This window comes from Equus caballus, chromosome 20 (assembly GCF_041296265.1).
Source record: "Equus caballus isolate H_3958 breed thoroughbred chromosome 20, TB-T2T, whole genome shotgun sequence".
Classification (NCBI taxonomy): domain Eukaryota; kingdom Metazoa; phylum Chordata; class Mammalia; order Perissodactyla; family Equidae; genus Equus; species Equus caballus.
This window is the reverse complement of record NC_091703.1, coordinates 29,575,198-29,588,270: the sequence shown is the minus strand read 5'-3', so window position 1 is coordinate 29,588,270 and position 13,073 is coordinate 29,575,198. Positions and strand designations below refer to the sequence as shown.

Genomic DNA, 13,073 nt, shown 5'->3' with positions numbered 1-13,073 from the left:
ACAAAATTCCGAACCCCTTAACTCATTGCCCACCCTGCTCTGTGATTTATGCTCCAGGGCCTACTGTCCCATGGGTCAGTCAAGGCTAGACCTTACCCAAGAATACATCTTTGCTTTGTTACTTTCCCTTCCCCATTGTGAGGACCACTCCCGCAATAAGTCACATACTCCTGAATCCCTGGCTCAGGGTATGATTTAGGGACTTAAGAAACTTGCTTGGAAGTCTTTTTACTGGTCCTCCATATTCACTCAATTGAACAAAATTTTCCCATGGAAAAGTTCAACCCAAGAGCTTTAGACGTGAGGAGGGTATTCACATTGTGCATCAGATACTGATAATGAAAACTTTTGAAAATCCAAAGTGGGGCAAGTGAAGGATATCAAGAAAACTGGTGGCTGACTGATCTTTATTGTTGAACTCTTATAATTCTGTTTACTTTCAGTGTCTTTTTTTTCCTTTGAATCAGAAAAATAATTCCAGGGGCCAGCCCAGTGGTGCAGCAGTTAAGTTTGCACGTTCTGCTTTGGCAGCCTCAGGGTCTGCAAGTTTGGATCCCGGGTGTGGACACGGCACCACTTGGCAAGCCATGCTGTGGTAGGCGTCCCACATGTAAAGTAGAGGAAGATGGGCATGAATGTTAGCTCAGGGCCAGTCTTCCTCAGCAAAAAGAAGAGGATTGGCAGCAGATGTTAGCTCAGGGCTAATCATCCTCCAGAAAAAAAAGAAAGAAAAAGAAAAATAGTTCTATTTGCAAGTCGTTATTCAGGATTCCTCCTCATTATTGAAACTTTATAAAGTTCAAGGCCCTGTAGAGCATTTAATAAAGTGCATATATGTCATGAGAGAATATGAGCCCTCAAGTTATAATATACTAGAAGAGATAACAGTTTTAGAAAAATATGGCCTACATTGCACAGTCATAAATTATTAGTTCTATAGATATGACATAGAAACAATGCTATTCCTTCAAATGAAATGATTTAACCAAATGGAGGAAGCCCATACATCAGAAGTGAGCCTGCCAAAATTGCTGAGAGATGAAGGGGAGATTGGGATAAATAGGAAAGGAATTATTATCAAAGCTCCTAACATATTAGATTTGTTACTTTGGCAGTAAAAGGGTAGAAATAAAAGAGAGAGATAGACACTCACTCTCTGGAGATTAAAATACAGAGTCAGAGATGAAAAATTCACAGAATGGGATTGAGAGCAATTTATACTTTGCAAAATAAAGGCTTGTGAACTAGAAGACACAACAATGGAAACTAACCAAAATGAAACACAGAAAGAAAAGAAGACTAAGTGGCATATCATTCTGCAGCCTATGAAATTTGAGTGTCAAAAGGATAGAAGAAAGAGAGATAGATAAAATACTGAATGGCTGGAATTTTCATTTTGCTGAAACTTATAAACTTTCAAATCCAAAAAGCTCAATGAATCCTAAGCAAGAGAAATAGGAAGAAAACTACTCCAAGACAATGATGGAAAACATCTCATCAGAAACAATGCAATCCAGAACACAGTACAGCAATATCTTTAAAGCACTAAAAGAAAAAAAGAATCAATATGAAATTCTTTGACTAGAAGAAGGATCTTTCAAAAACAAAGGCAAAGGGGGTAGTGATGTCAGCATCATGGTGGAGAGAACTTGCCCGGGACTTTCTCCCCTCCAACATACAACAAAAAGGGACATCCATACTCCAACAGAAGACATCCTAACAACACAAAAACCTCAGAGAGACACACAGTCACACGATGGAGGGCGGAGAGGCTGGAGCCCCCAGCAGAGGAGCTGGAACTGGGTAAGAGAAAACTTTGCTCCCTTCCCTAAATACTGCAATTGCTGCCACGGGAGGATCCATGAGGAAAGGAATGGGGGAGGGGTCACGCAACTGTGGGATCACCCAGGACTCCCTAGGGCCCTTGCAGCCTAGAGGGAAGCCCCCTAATGGGGCAAAAGCTTTCGTAAAGGGTGACCTACCCAGCCAAGACCCCAGGAGACAGCACGCCTCCTCCCCACCCACTCAGCGTGGCCCCAGCTCCTGGGGTCTCGGCTCAAGGAAGAGGGCTCAGAATACATGGCTCTCGACCCCCATCCAGTGGTGATAGCCTGTAACAGCAACCGAATAATATCAGAATGAGAAAGACCCGACCTTCCAATATCAGACACTACATTAAGTCTCCAGACCAGAGAAAAAATGACAAGCACCCAGAACTCAGTCCTGAGGACACAGAAATATGTAAGCTAAATGACAATGAATTCAAAATAGCTATCATCAAAAAACTAAACAAAGTAAAAGAGAATGTAGAGAAACAATTCAAACAGTTCAGGAGCTACTTCACAAAAGAGATTGAAACTATAAAGAAGAATCAATCAGAAATATTAGAGATGAAAGACACAATGGAAGAGATAAAACAAAATATGGATTCCCTGAATGCTCGAGTGGATATCCTAGAGGAGCAAATCAGCATAATCGAAGATAGACATGTTGAAATGCTCCAGACAGAGGAGGAGAGAGAACTAAGACTAAAAAGAAATGAAGAAAGTCTCCAAGAGATATCCGACTCAATGAGGAAATGCAACATAAGAGTTATAGATATTCAAGAAGGTGAAGAGAAGGAGAACAGAGCAGAAAGTGTGTTCAAAGAAATAATAGCAGAAAACTTCCAAAATCTAGAGAAAGAGAGGGAAATTTGTGTGGAAGAAGCTTCCAGATCTCCTAGACTTGTCAATGTAAAAACACCTACTGCAAGGCATATAGTAGTAAGACTGGCAAAAATGAATGACAAAGAAAGACTACTCAGGGCAGCAAGGCAGAAGTAAATAACCTACGAAGAAACCCCTATCAGGCTTTCACTAGATTTCTCTGCAGAAACCTTACAAGCTAGGAGAGAGTGGAATGACATATTTAAAACTTTTTTTTTTAAAGATTTAATTTCTTTCCTTTTTCTCCCCAAAGCCACCCGTACATATTTGTATGTTCTTAGTTGTGGGTCCTTCTAGTTGTAGGGTGTGAGATGCCACCTCAGCATGGCTTGAGGAGCAGTGCCATGTCCACGCCCAGGATTCAAACCGATGAAACACTGGGCTGCCTGCAGTGGAGCATGCTAACTTAACCACTTGGCCACGGGGCTGGCCCCTTAAAACTTTAAAACACAAGACTCTTCAGCCAAGAATACTCTATCCAGCAAAAATATCCTTCAGATGTGAAGGAGAAATTAAATCTTTCCCAGACAGACAAAAGCTAAGGGACTTTGTAGCCACAAGACACCACCTACAAGAAATCCTCAAGAAGGCCCTCATACCTGAAAAAAGAAAAAAGAGAGAAAGGGGTCACAAAACACAGAGTAAGGAGATAAATAGGTAGACAGAATCAGAATAGGATAGCAAATATTCAACTGTAGCGTTAGGACAAAGGGAAGGAAAACACCAAAAACAAAGACAATCTTGTCACTTTAACCACAAACTCACAACACAAGTTGGAATAAGATATGAGAAAAACAACTTAGGAGGGGAGGAGGAAACGGACTGAATTGGTTTAGACTAAGGAAATAGGAGGGCATCAGGAAATGGACTATCTTATACACAAGGTTCTGAATACAAACTTCAGGATAACACTAAACAAAAAATCAGAACAGAGACACAAAAAAATAAATAAGGAAAAAAACAAAGAAATGCATCATAAAAAGCTACATAATTCAATGGGTAGACCAAAACACAAGGATGAGAAACAAAACAAATACAGGAAAACAGGCAAACGAGTGATATGACAGCATTAAGCCCTCATACATCACTAATCACCTTAAACGTAAATGATTGAATTCTCCAATAAAAAGACACAGAGTGGCAAGACGGATTAAAGAACAAGACCCAACAATTTGCTGCCTCCAGGAAACACATCTCAGTTCCAGTGACAAACACAGGCTCAGAGTGGAGGGATGGAAGATGATACTCCAAGCTAATGGCAAACAAAAGAAAGCAGGTGTCACAATACTTATATCAGACAAAGTAGACTTCAAGATAAGACAGGTAAAGATAGACAAAGAGGGGCGGTATATAATGATCAAAGGGACATTCCATCAAGAAGACACCATACTTATAAATATCGATGCACCCAACACAGGAGCACCAAAGTTCATAAAGCAACTATTAACAAACCTAAAAGAAGATATTAAAAATAACACAATAATAGTAGGGGACCTCAACACCCCACTCACATAAATGGATAGATCATCCAGACAGAAAATCAACAAGAAAACAGTGGAATTAAATGAAAAGCTAAACCAGGTGGACTTAGACATATATAGAACATTCCATCCAAAAACAGCAGAATACACATTCTTCTCAAGTGCACACGGAGCATTCTCAAGGATTTGTGTCTCAACAAGGCTGTATCTCCTTTAAAAAATGAAAAAAAATTAACAAAGATGTGAATAATTATGTACGATTTTGCCATGTGAAGCAAACATGATAATATCTAAAAGGATTTCCAAAAGAAGATACATTTACAATATACATGTCAATTTTATATAGGTCAGGAGAAATGCAAATGAATTTAAAATGTACTAGGGTCCTTTTACTATCCAGAGGAAAGAAAAAGATACTAAATTTAAAGTTTAACAAGTAAAGTACACTTGTTCTGATTTGTAGGGTAACCACAATGTACTTTAAAACAGGTGGAAGGAAAAAGGAATCCTTTTAAAAATTAAGTGAAAGCCAATAGGAAACAAAAAACAGATGGCTCAAAAAGTCCCATTCCATTAGCAATTACATTAACCAAAACATAAAAATTTTCTTATACAAGACACTAATTAAGTTAATAAAAATTCAGTAAAATGATGTTTCCAAGAGACTCATCTAAAACTTAAGAACACAGAAAGATTTAAAGAAAATAGATGCCAAAGTTAAACCCTAAAAACATTGACCAAAATGAATCTGGTATACTTATATTAATATCAGATAAAATGGAATTTAGTGCAGCAACATTACTAGACATAGAGAGAGACACTTCAAAATGATAAAAGCTTCAATTCAGAAAGAAAGTAAAAATTTTATGTTTGTATATGCCTAATTATATAACCTCAAAATATATAAAGTGAAAATTCTCAGTACTATACAGAGAATAGATAAATCCACAATCAGGTTAAGAGATTTAGTCATGTTTCAATAATTAATGCAAGCAAAAAGTAAATTCAATAACAAAGAGAAAAAATTAGTAATTTAAAATCTGACATAAGGGACCTATAGAAAATACCAAATCCAACATTGCAAAGTACAAAATATTTTAAAGCATACATATAGAATTTAGAAAAATTGAACATATAATGTCATAAAACAAGCCTCAATCCATTTCAAAGAAGTGAAACAACATAGAAGATGTTCTTTGAACACAATGCCACAATTCAATGAAAGTAGGTATTAAGAATTAATACCGTGGCTGAGTGGTTAAGTTCACGTGCTCCACTGCAGTGGCCCAGGGTTCAGATCCTGGGCATGGACATGGTGCCACTCGTTAGGCCACTTTGAGGTGGCGTCCCACATCCCACAACTAGAAGGACCTGCAACTAAGATATACAACTATGTACGGGGGGTTTGGGAAGATAAAGCAGAAAAAAAAAAAACATTGGCAACAGTTGTTAGCTCAGGTGCCAATCTTTGGGGGAAAAAAAAGAACACGCTCCGCTTCAGCAGTTCGGATCCTGGGCACCGATGTGGCACTGCTCATCAGGCCACGCTGAGGTGGAGTCCCACATAGCACAACCAGAGGTACTCACAACTAGAATCTACAACTATGTACTGGGGGGCTTTAGGGAGAAGAATAAAAAAAAAAAAGAAGAAGAAGATTGGCAACAGTTGTTACCTCAAGTCTCAATGTTTAAAAAAAAAGAATTATAAAAAGATAACTAGAAAATCTCTTTATCAAAATTGAGACATGTACTTCAAAAACATCTATGAGTCAAAGAATAAATCACTAGAAAGTATTTTGAATTGAAAAATAATAAAAATGATACTTATCAAAATTGTATTCTGTTGCAAATTTTGAGCTATTATTAACAAAACTGCTGTAAATCTTGTACATAACTTTTTGGGCATATATACACTAGTTTCTCTTGGCTATGACAAAGTACATAGTGGGACTGCTGCATCATAAGAGAAGTATATGTGTGGCTTTATTAGAAAGTACAAAACTATTTTCCAAAGAAGTCGCACCATCTTATACTTCTCTCAGCAACATATGACCATTTCAATTGTTCCACAGCCTCAGGAAGTCATGGAATTATCATTCTTTTTCATTTTAGCCATCCTAGTGTCTAGTGATATCTTGTTCTGGTTTTAATTTGCATTTTGCTTGACTATTACTACATAACAAACTATCCCTAAATGATGCCTTTTAAAAAATAATCATCACTTACTTAATTTGCTCCATGAGTCAAGCTGCTTATCATGTTATCACATGCACGGGGCCTTGACTGGGAAGATGCAAACAACTGGGCCCTAGAAATCCTGAATTTCCTCAAGTCTCTCTCCATCTCTGTCTCTGTCTTTCTCTCCCTCTCTAAATCAATAAATTTCTAGCCATAGTCTTCATGAAAAAAAGAGAGAGGAGATGCAAAGGGATTTCACTAGAGATTCTACAAATATTGAAATGATATAGGGGGGTGTTATGAATAACCTTGAAAACTTAAATGAAATGGAAAAATTCCTTGAAAGACACAAATTACCAAAAGCTTTTTCAAGAAAAAATAGATAACTCAAATATCCCTACATCTATGAAAGAAATTGAATTCATACTTTATTATTTTCTCACCAAAAGAAAGTTGGGCCTAGATGGCTTCAGGGTGAATTCTACCAATTATTTAAAGAATAAGTAATACCAATTTTATACAAATTCTTTCAAGAAGTAAAAGAGGAGGGCACACATCTAAACTCACTTTATGAGGCCAGCATTCCCTTAATATCAAAACCAGACAAAGACATTACAAGGAAAGAAACTACAGACCAATGTTCCTCATAAAAAAAAAAAAATCCTTAATAATACTAGCAAATCAAATCCAGCGTTTATAAAATGATAGTGCAAGATGACCAAGCAGGATATTCTTGGGATAAACTCCAGGAATAAACTCCAGGAATTCAAGGTTAGTGTAATATTCAAAAACCAATTAATGTTGGTTAATCATACTAACAATTAAAAATAAAGCCATATAACTATCTCAAAGCACACTTGCATTTCACAAAATGCAACATCTACTCATAATACATAAAAACTTTCAGCAAATTAGGAACAGAAGAGAACATCCTTAATTTTATAAAGGACATAGAAAGAAAACGTACGACTGTCATTATATATTATGGTGAAAATGGAATGTTTCCCCATAAAATGAAGAATACGGCAAGCATGTTCACTCTCATCATTTCTATTCAACATTGTTCTGGAAGTCTTAGCCAGTACGAATAAAGCAAGAAAAAATAATGAAAGGCATAAATTGTCTAAAGGAAGAAGTAAAATAAAATTGTCTCTATTTTCAGATGATCAGCTACATGGAAAACCCAAAATATCTATAAAAAACTGGTAGAAATAATAAGTGAGTTTATCAAGAGCACAGACTACAAGGTCAATTTTTTAAAAACGTAATTCCTTACAACAGCAAAGAAAAATTGAAAAATTTTTAAAGACATTTACAAGAGCATCAAAACTATGAAATACTTGAGGATAAATTTTAAAATATGTGCAGGATGTGTACACTGAAAACTGCAAAAGTTAGCTGAGAGAAATTAATTAAGACTTGAGTAAATGAGGGAAATACCATCTTCACGAATCAGAAGACTCAACATTGTAAAGACAGCAACTCCCTCCAAATTGGTCTAAAGATTCAACACAAGCAAAGTAAAATCCCAGTAGTCTTCCTTAAAATAGAAATTGACAATCTGAGTTTAAGATTTATATGGCAAAGCAAAGGATCTAGAGCAGCCAAAACAATTTTGGCTACCTGATTTCAAGGCTTAGAATAAACCTACAGTAATTAAGAAAGTAAAGTATTAGTGAAAGGGTAAACCATCCAGTTATCAATTGATTTTTAAAAGAGGGCCAAGGTAATACAATGGGGAAAATAAAATCTTTTCAACAAATTGTGCTGGAACAATAGGATGTTCATATGATTAAAAGGCAGCTTAACGTCACACTTCATTTAAAAGAACTCTTAGTAGATCATGACTCATATACAAGAGCTAAAATTATAAAACTTTCAGCAGAAAACAAGAAAAAGAAACATCATGACTGTTTTGGGGAAAGTTGTGTTGGATGGGGCACAAAAAGCAGGAAGACACACACACAAATCAATAAATCAGACTTCAACAAAGTTGAAAACATCTACTCTTTGAAGATTTCATTAAGAAAATGACAAAGCAAGCCACAAACTACAAGAATATTTGGGGAAAAAATATATATAAGGAAATTGTATCCAGAATATATAATGAACTCAAGTCGATAATAAGATAGCCTACCCAATAAAAATCAAGGGAAAACTTTTATATACACTTCACCAAAGAAGATATATGTGTAGTAAGCAAGCTCAACATCAATAGTCATTAGAGAAATACAAGCTAAAATCACAATGAGACACCAATACAGACCCACTAGAAAGGCTAATTTTTTTTAACTGGCAAAACTTTGTGTTGACAAGCATGTGGAACAACTTAAATTCTCAGACACTTTTGGTGGGAAAGCAAAATGGTAAAAGCATTTTGGGAAACACTGTGGCAGTTTTGAATAAAATAAAACATTCACATATGTATCCCTGGGACAGGACTCAGCAGCTACACTCCTATATATTTACCCAAGAGAAATAAAAACACCTGGAACACAAAGCTATATACTCAAATGTTTTTGAAACATAAGCAGAAACTTGAAATAGCCCAAATGCCTGTCAACTGATAAGTGGACAAAGAAGTTATGATGTATCTGTTCAAAGGACTACTGTTCAATAATGAAAAGGAGCGAAATACTGATACACACAACATGGATGCATCTCAAAAGTATTATGCTAAATAAAAGAAATTATATGAAATTCTAAAAAAGATAAAACTATAGTAATAGAAAGCAAAACAGTGTCTATGTCTGGGGGTTGGAGGGATTGACTGGAAAGAGATAGAAGTGAAACTTCTGAGTTGTTGGAAATTTTCTATATCTTGTGGTGGTGGTTCTTCTAAGGGTGTATAAATTTACCAAAATTCATCAAATTAAGCATTTAAAATTAGTAAATTTTATTGTATGTAAACTATATACAAATAAAACTGAGTTTTTTAAAGTCTTTGAGCTGTGCATTAATGATTGTGCACTTTACCGTATGCATAATTTCCCTTAATAAAAAATAAGATGTCACTGAGGGACATTTATACCTTTGAACACACACATTATAAAGAACTCTAGTAGTTAAGATGGTCTAGGATATGCTGTAGTGACAAACAATGCAAAACAATGCAAAAAAAGAAAAAAGTTTACACCTTTCCATCCACCAAAGGAAACAAAACACATTGCTTCTCAGGAATGCAACTTCTCTGCCACCACATATCTCCAAAGCATGGGAAAGAGGACTGCCCTCTCTGAGCCTCTCTCAGGACCTTCAAAAGTAGGAAAGTGATCTGTTGCCTACCATACTAATAGCTGATCTATTCACAGAAGGTTGAAACAGCATTCTTCCAACTAAATGTTTTCAGTACTTGACCTTGTTTATTTCCTAGGCACTATTCTAGGCTCTAGTGATATACAATTCAGTCTCTTATCCCAAGAAATTTATTGTCTGAAACAGTGGTTCTCAATCCTACCAATCCAATGACCTATTTTTGTATTTTCTAATACTTTACTGCATCACCTACAATGCACAGATAATATAACTTACTTAAATAATTTCCCAAGAACACAATATTATGACATAAAATAAATAAAAAGAAAAGATTTCACAATAATTTCATTTTTTTCAATATGTTAATGCCTGAGCTTGAAAACACTAGAAAATACAATAGGCAGAAAGATGTTGGAATCTGACTGATTCTGTGGAGTCATGAACAATGCAAGAGCTGCAAATGAAGCAGGTCTGTCATACCAGACACTAGCGTTGGCATTAGAGACCTGGTTTTCTGAAATAGTGAACACGTTTTGGTGAGTTTCTGAACAACAACAAAAAGACAAACTTCACTCAATTTATAAGGCAGTTACATTCGTGGACAATTTGTTGTATACTAAAACCATGAAAAACATGTTTTCACATCCCAGTATCCCCAATACAAATCCCAGTTATGTCCCCCAGATCATTTTGGCAACCCAAAATGTCCTAACATACGAAATGAAAACCATTAGTCCAGGATTTGTGTGTGTGTGTGTGTGTGTGTGTGTGTGTGAGGAAGATTGGCCCTGAGCTAATATCTGCTGCCAATCTTCCTCTATTTCATGTGGGATGCCACCACAGTGTGGCTTGGGTGCTAGGTCTGCACCCAAGATCTGAACCTGTGAACCACTCTGCCACCTGGGCAGGCCCCTAGGATTTTTTTTAACGTGCTCAAAACCTGTTATTCAGGTTAAAAGGAAACCAATAATGTGGTTCCTTAGGAAATGGTGCAGAAGAAGTAATAAGGCAGCAAGTAATTCCAGGCAACTTCTTACCTGGAAGGTCTTTGACTCTGTAATTAGATAAGTTCAGAGAGAGCTGGAAGGTGTTAAGAGGTTTCAGCTGGTACCATAGGGTGTGATGCTCAGAAAGTTTCTGGACAGCCAAAGCCATGAGATATCAGAGGTCTGGCTCTCCTTTTTCTCCAGTGGAACAAGCCCCTTCTGGCTGGGCCACAGTCATTAGAGACAGTGTTAGGGCAGTTGGCTTCCAAGTAGAGGTGTCTAATTTAGCATAAAGTTCAGAAAAGAATAACTGAAAGGAAGTGGAGAGATCTCCTCAGAAGTGAGGCAGGATTCAGTTAGATGAAGGGAAGACATTTCCCTAAAATATGGGATTTTCCCAGGCTTGCATGGTATGGAATGATGGTGGCAAGAAAGAAATAAAAGCGTAATGAGAGGTGGTGGCAATATTACCACTCATCATATATGCCAAATGGATTCTGAGAAAAAGTCAAAACATGAGATCTCAATGATAATTTATCACTTCCATTGCAAACCACCTTTCAGGAGGTGAAGGCATTTGACATAAACTGAAGCCTTTTAAGAAAAAGGGCCATCTGCAAGCCCAGTGTCTTCAGGAAAAAGCTGCTTCCTTCCCTTTCCCTATGCTTGTATAGCTGTCATTCTGTGTACATCACAGAATCTTCATGACATACACAGGAGATCCACAAGGGTCTTGAGAGTGTTATACCAGTAGACACACTACCAGCTTGGACTGAAAAGGACAGAAAGGGGACAAAACGAAAGAACGATGTTGAAATCCCAAAATTCTCTAGGCAGGAAATAGCCTGATCAAACTACTCAGTTGCAAGCATGTACTACCCTTCACAAAAATGAAAGGGTGACTCCAAGGAAGAAACACTAGTCTGAGGGCAGAGCCTCAAACTATAGAAGATTATTCCCAGGCCTTGAAAGCTAATGCTGTTTGCCTGGATGAATTTTACAAATCCAAAATCCAAAAGGGATTTGGAAAATCTATTCTGGAATTACTTGGAGGTGGTGACTCCTTTATCCCTTCGATTTTATCCCTTTTTAATTGGAATGCCTATAACTGTTATCCAATGCCTATTCCACCATTGTATTTTGGGGCACAAATAACCTGTGAATTTCACAGATTTGTAGATGGAGAGGAATTGTGCCTAGAATTGGTTGTACACAGAGCCTCACTCATACTTAATTTGGGTGATCTAGGTGGTATTTGCAATTTTTGAGCTGATGAGATTTAGATGAATTGATGCTAAAATGAGTCAAAGTTTAGGGGGAGATTGGAATGGGGTGAATGTTTTTTCATGTGGGACAGGTGTGAATCTTTAGGGACCAGTAGGCAGTCTATGGTAAGTATAATACTGTCTTCCACCCCCCTCTTGAGATACATATTTTCTAATCTCCAAAACCAGTAAATATGTTATCTTGCATGGCAGAAGGAACTTTGCAGGTGTGATTAAGTTAAGGATCTTGAGATGGGAAGATTTTCCCGGATACCCACGTGGACTCAGCATAATCACTAGATCCTTATAAGAGGGTGGTAGGAGAGTTGGAGTCAGAGAAGCAGATGCGACAACAGAAGCAGTGGTCCGAGTGATGTGACCATGAGCAAAGGAGTGTAGGCAGCCTCTAGAAGCTGGAAATAATAGGGAATGAATTCTCACCTAGGGTATCTGGAAGGAAGGCAGCTCTGTTCAACCTTGATTTTAGCCCCATAAGACCCATTGCAGAATTCCAACCTCCAGAACTGCAAAATAATAAACTTATACTATTTTAAGGTATTACATTTTTGGTAATTTTCTAGGGCAGTAGATAGGCAATTAATACAGACTTGTATTAGAGTGTACTATAGTCAGTGTATTGAAAAACTGTCTCGCTACCAAAGGAAGTCGGTACCAAAAGAAACTGGTAACGTTCTTGAAGGTCTACAGCCTCGTTTATAATCACATCACACCACATTGACTGGGAGTTAGTCCTGGAGGCTAGATTTCATACCAGAGAACTTGATCAGTGGCATAATTTTCTCTGCTATCATACTTCTTTCTGAAACGAAAGTCTGTAGAAGTGACAAAACAGTTGTGCCTTCTCTGAGGTTCGAACTCAGGACCTTCAGATTATGAGACTGACGCGCTGCCTACTGCGCTAAGAAGGCACTGAGTGTAGAGCTTCTCGGTAGAACTACTGCCGCTAACCCTTTCAAGCCTGATTTTTACAATAGGGTACAAAATTAAAGTACATACTATGTCATATGTTACTGCTGTTCCCAGTATGTAATAAGGATTAATCAAAATCATTTCCAATTTTATCCTTGATTAAATAAACATGCAGCAAAGTGGATTTTTTTTCCACTATGCCTTAAACACCATTTACTGCTGGGAGAAGTTGGACTTCATTAAATTTCACACTGCTCCACTTTACAATGA

At 37.1% G+C, this 13,073-nt stretch overlaps 1 non-coding gene across 1 annotated transcript; it reads right to left on the bottom strand.

The window, feature by feature from the left end:
- Positions 1 to 12,729: 12,729 nt before the first annotated feature.
- TRNAM-CAU (transfer RNA methionine (anticodon CAU)) lies at positions 12,730 to 12,802 on the bottom strand. The gene has a single exon. It is a non-coding gene; the product is annotated as a tRNA-Met (tRNA).
- Between the last annotated feature and the right edge of the window lie 271 nt (positions 12,803 to 13,073).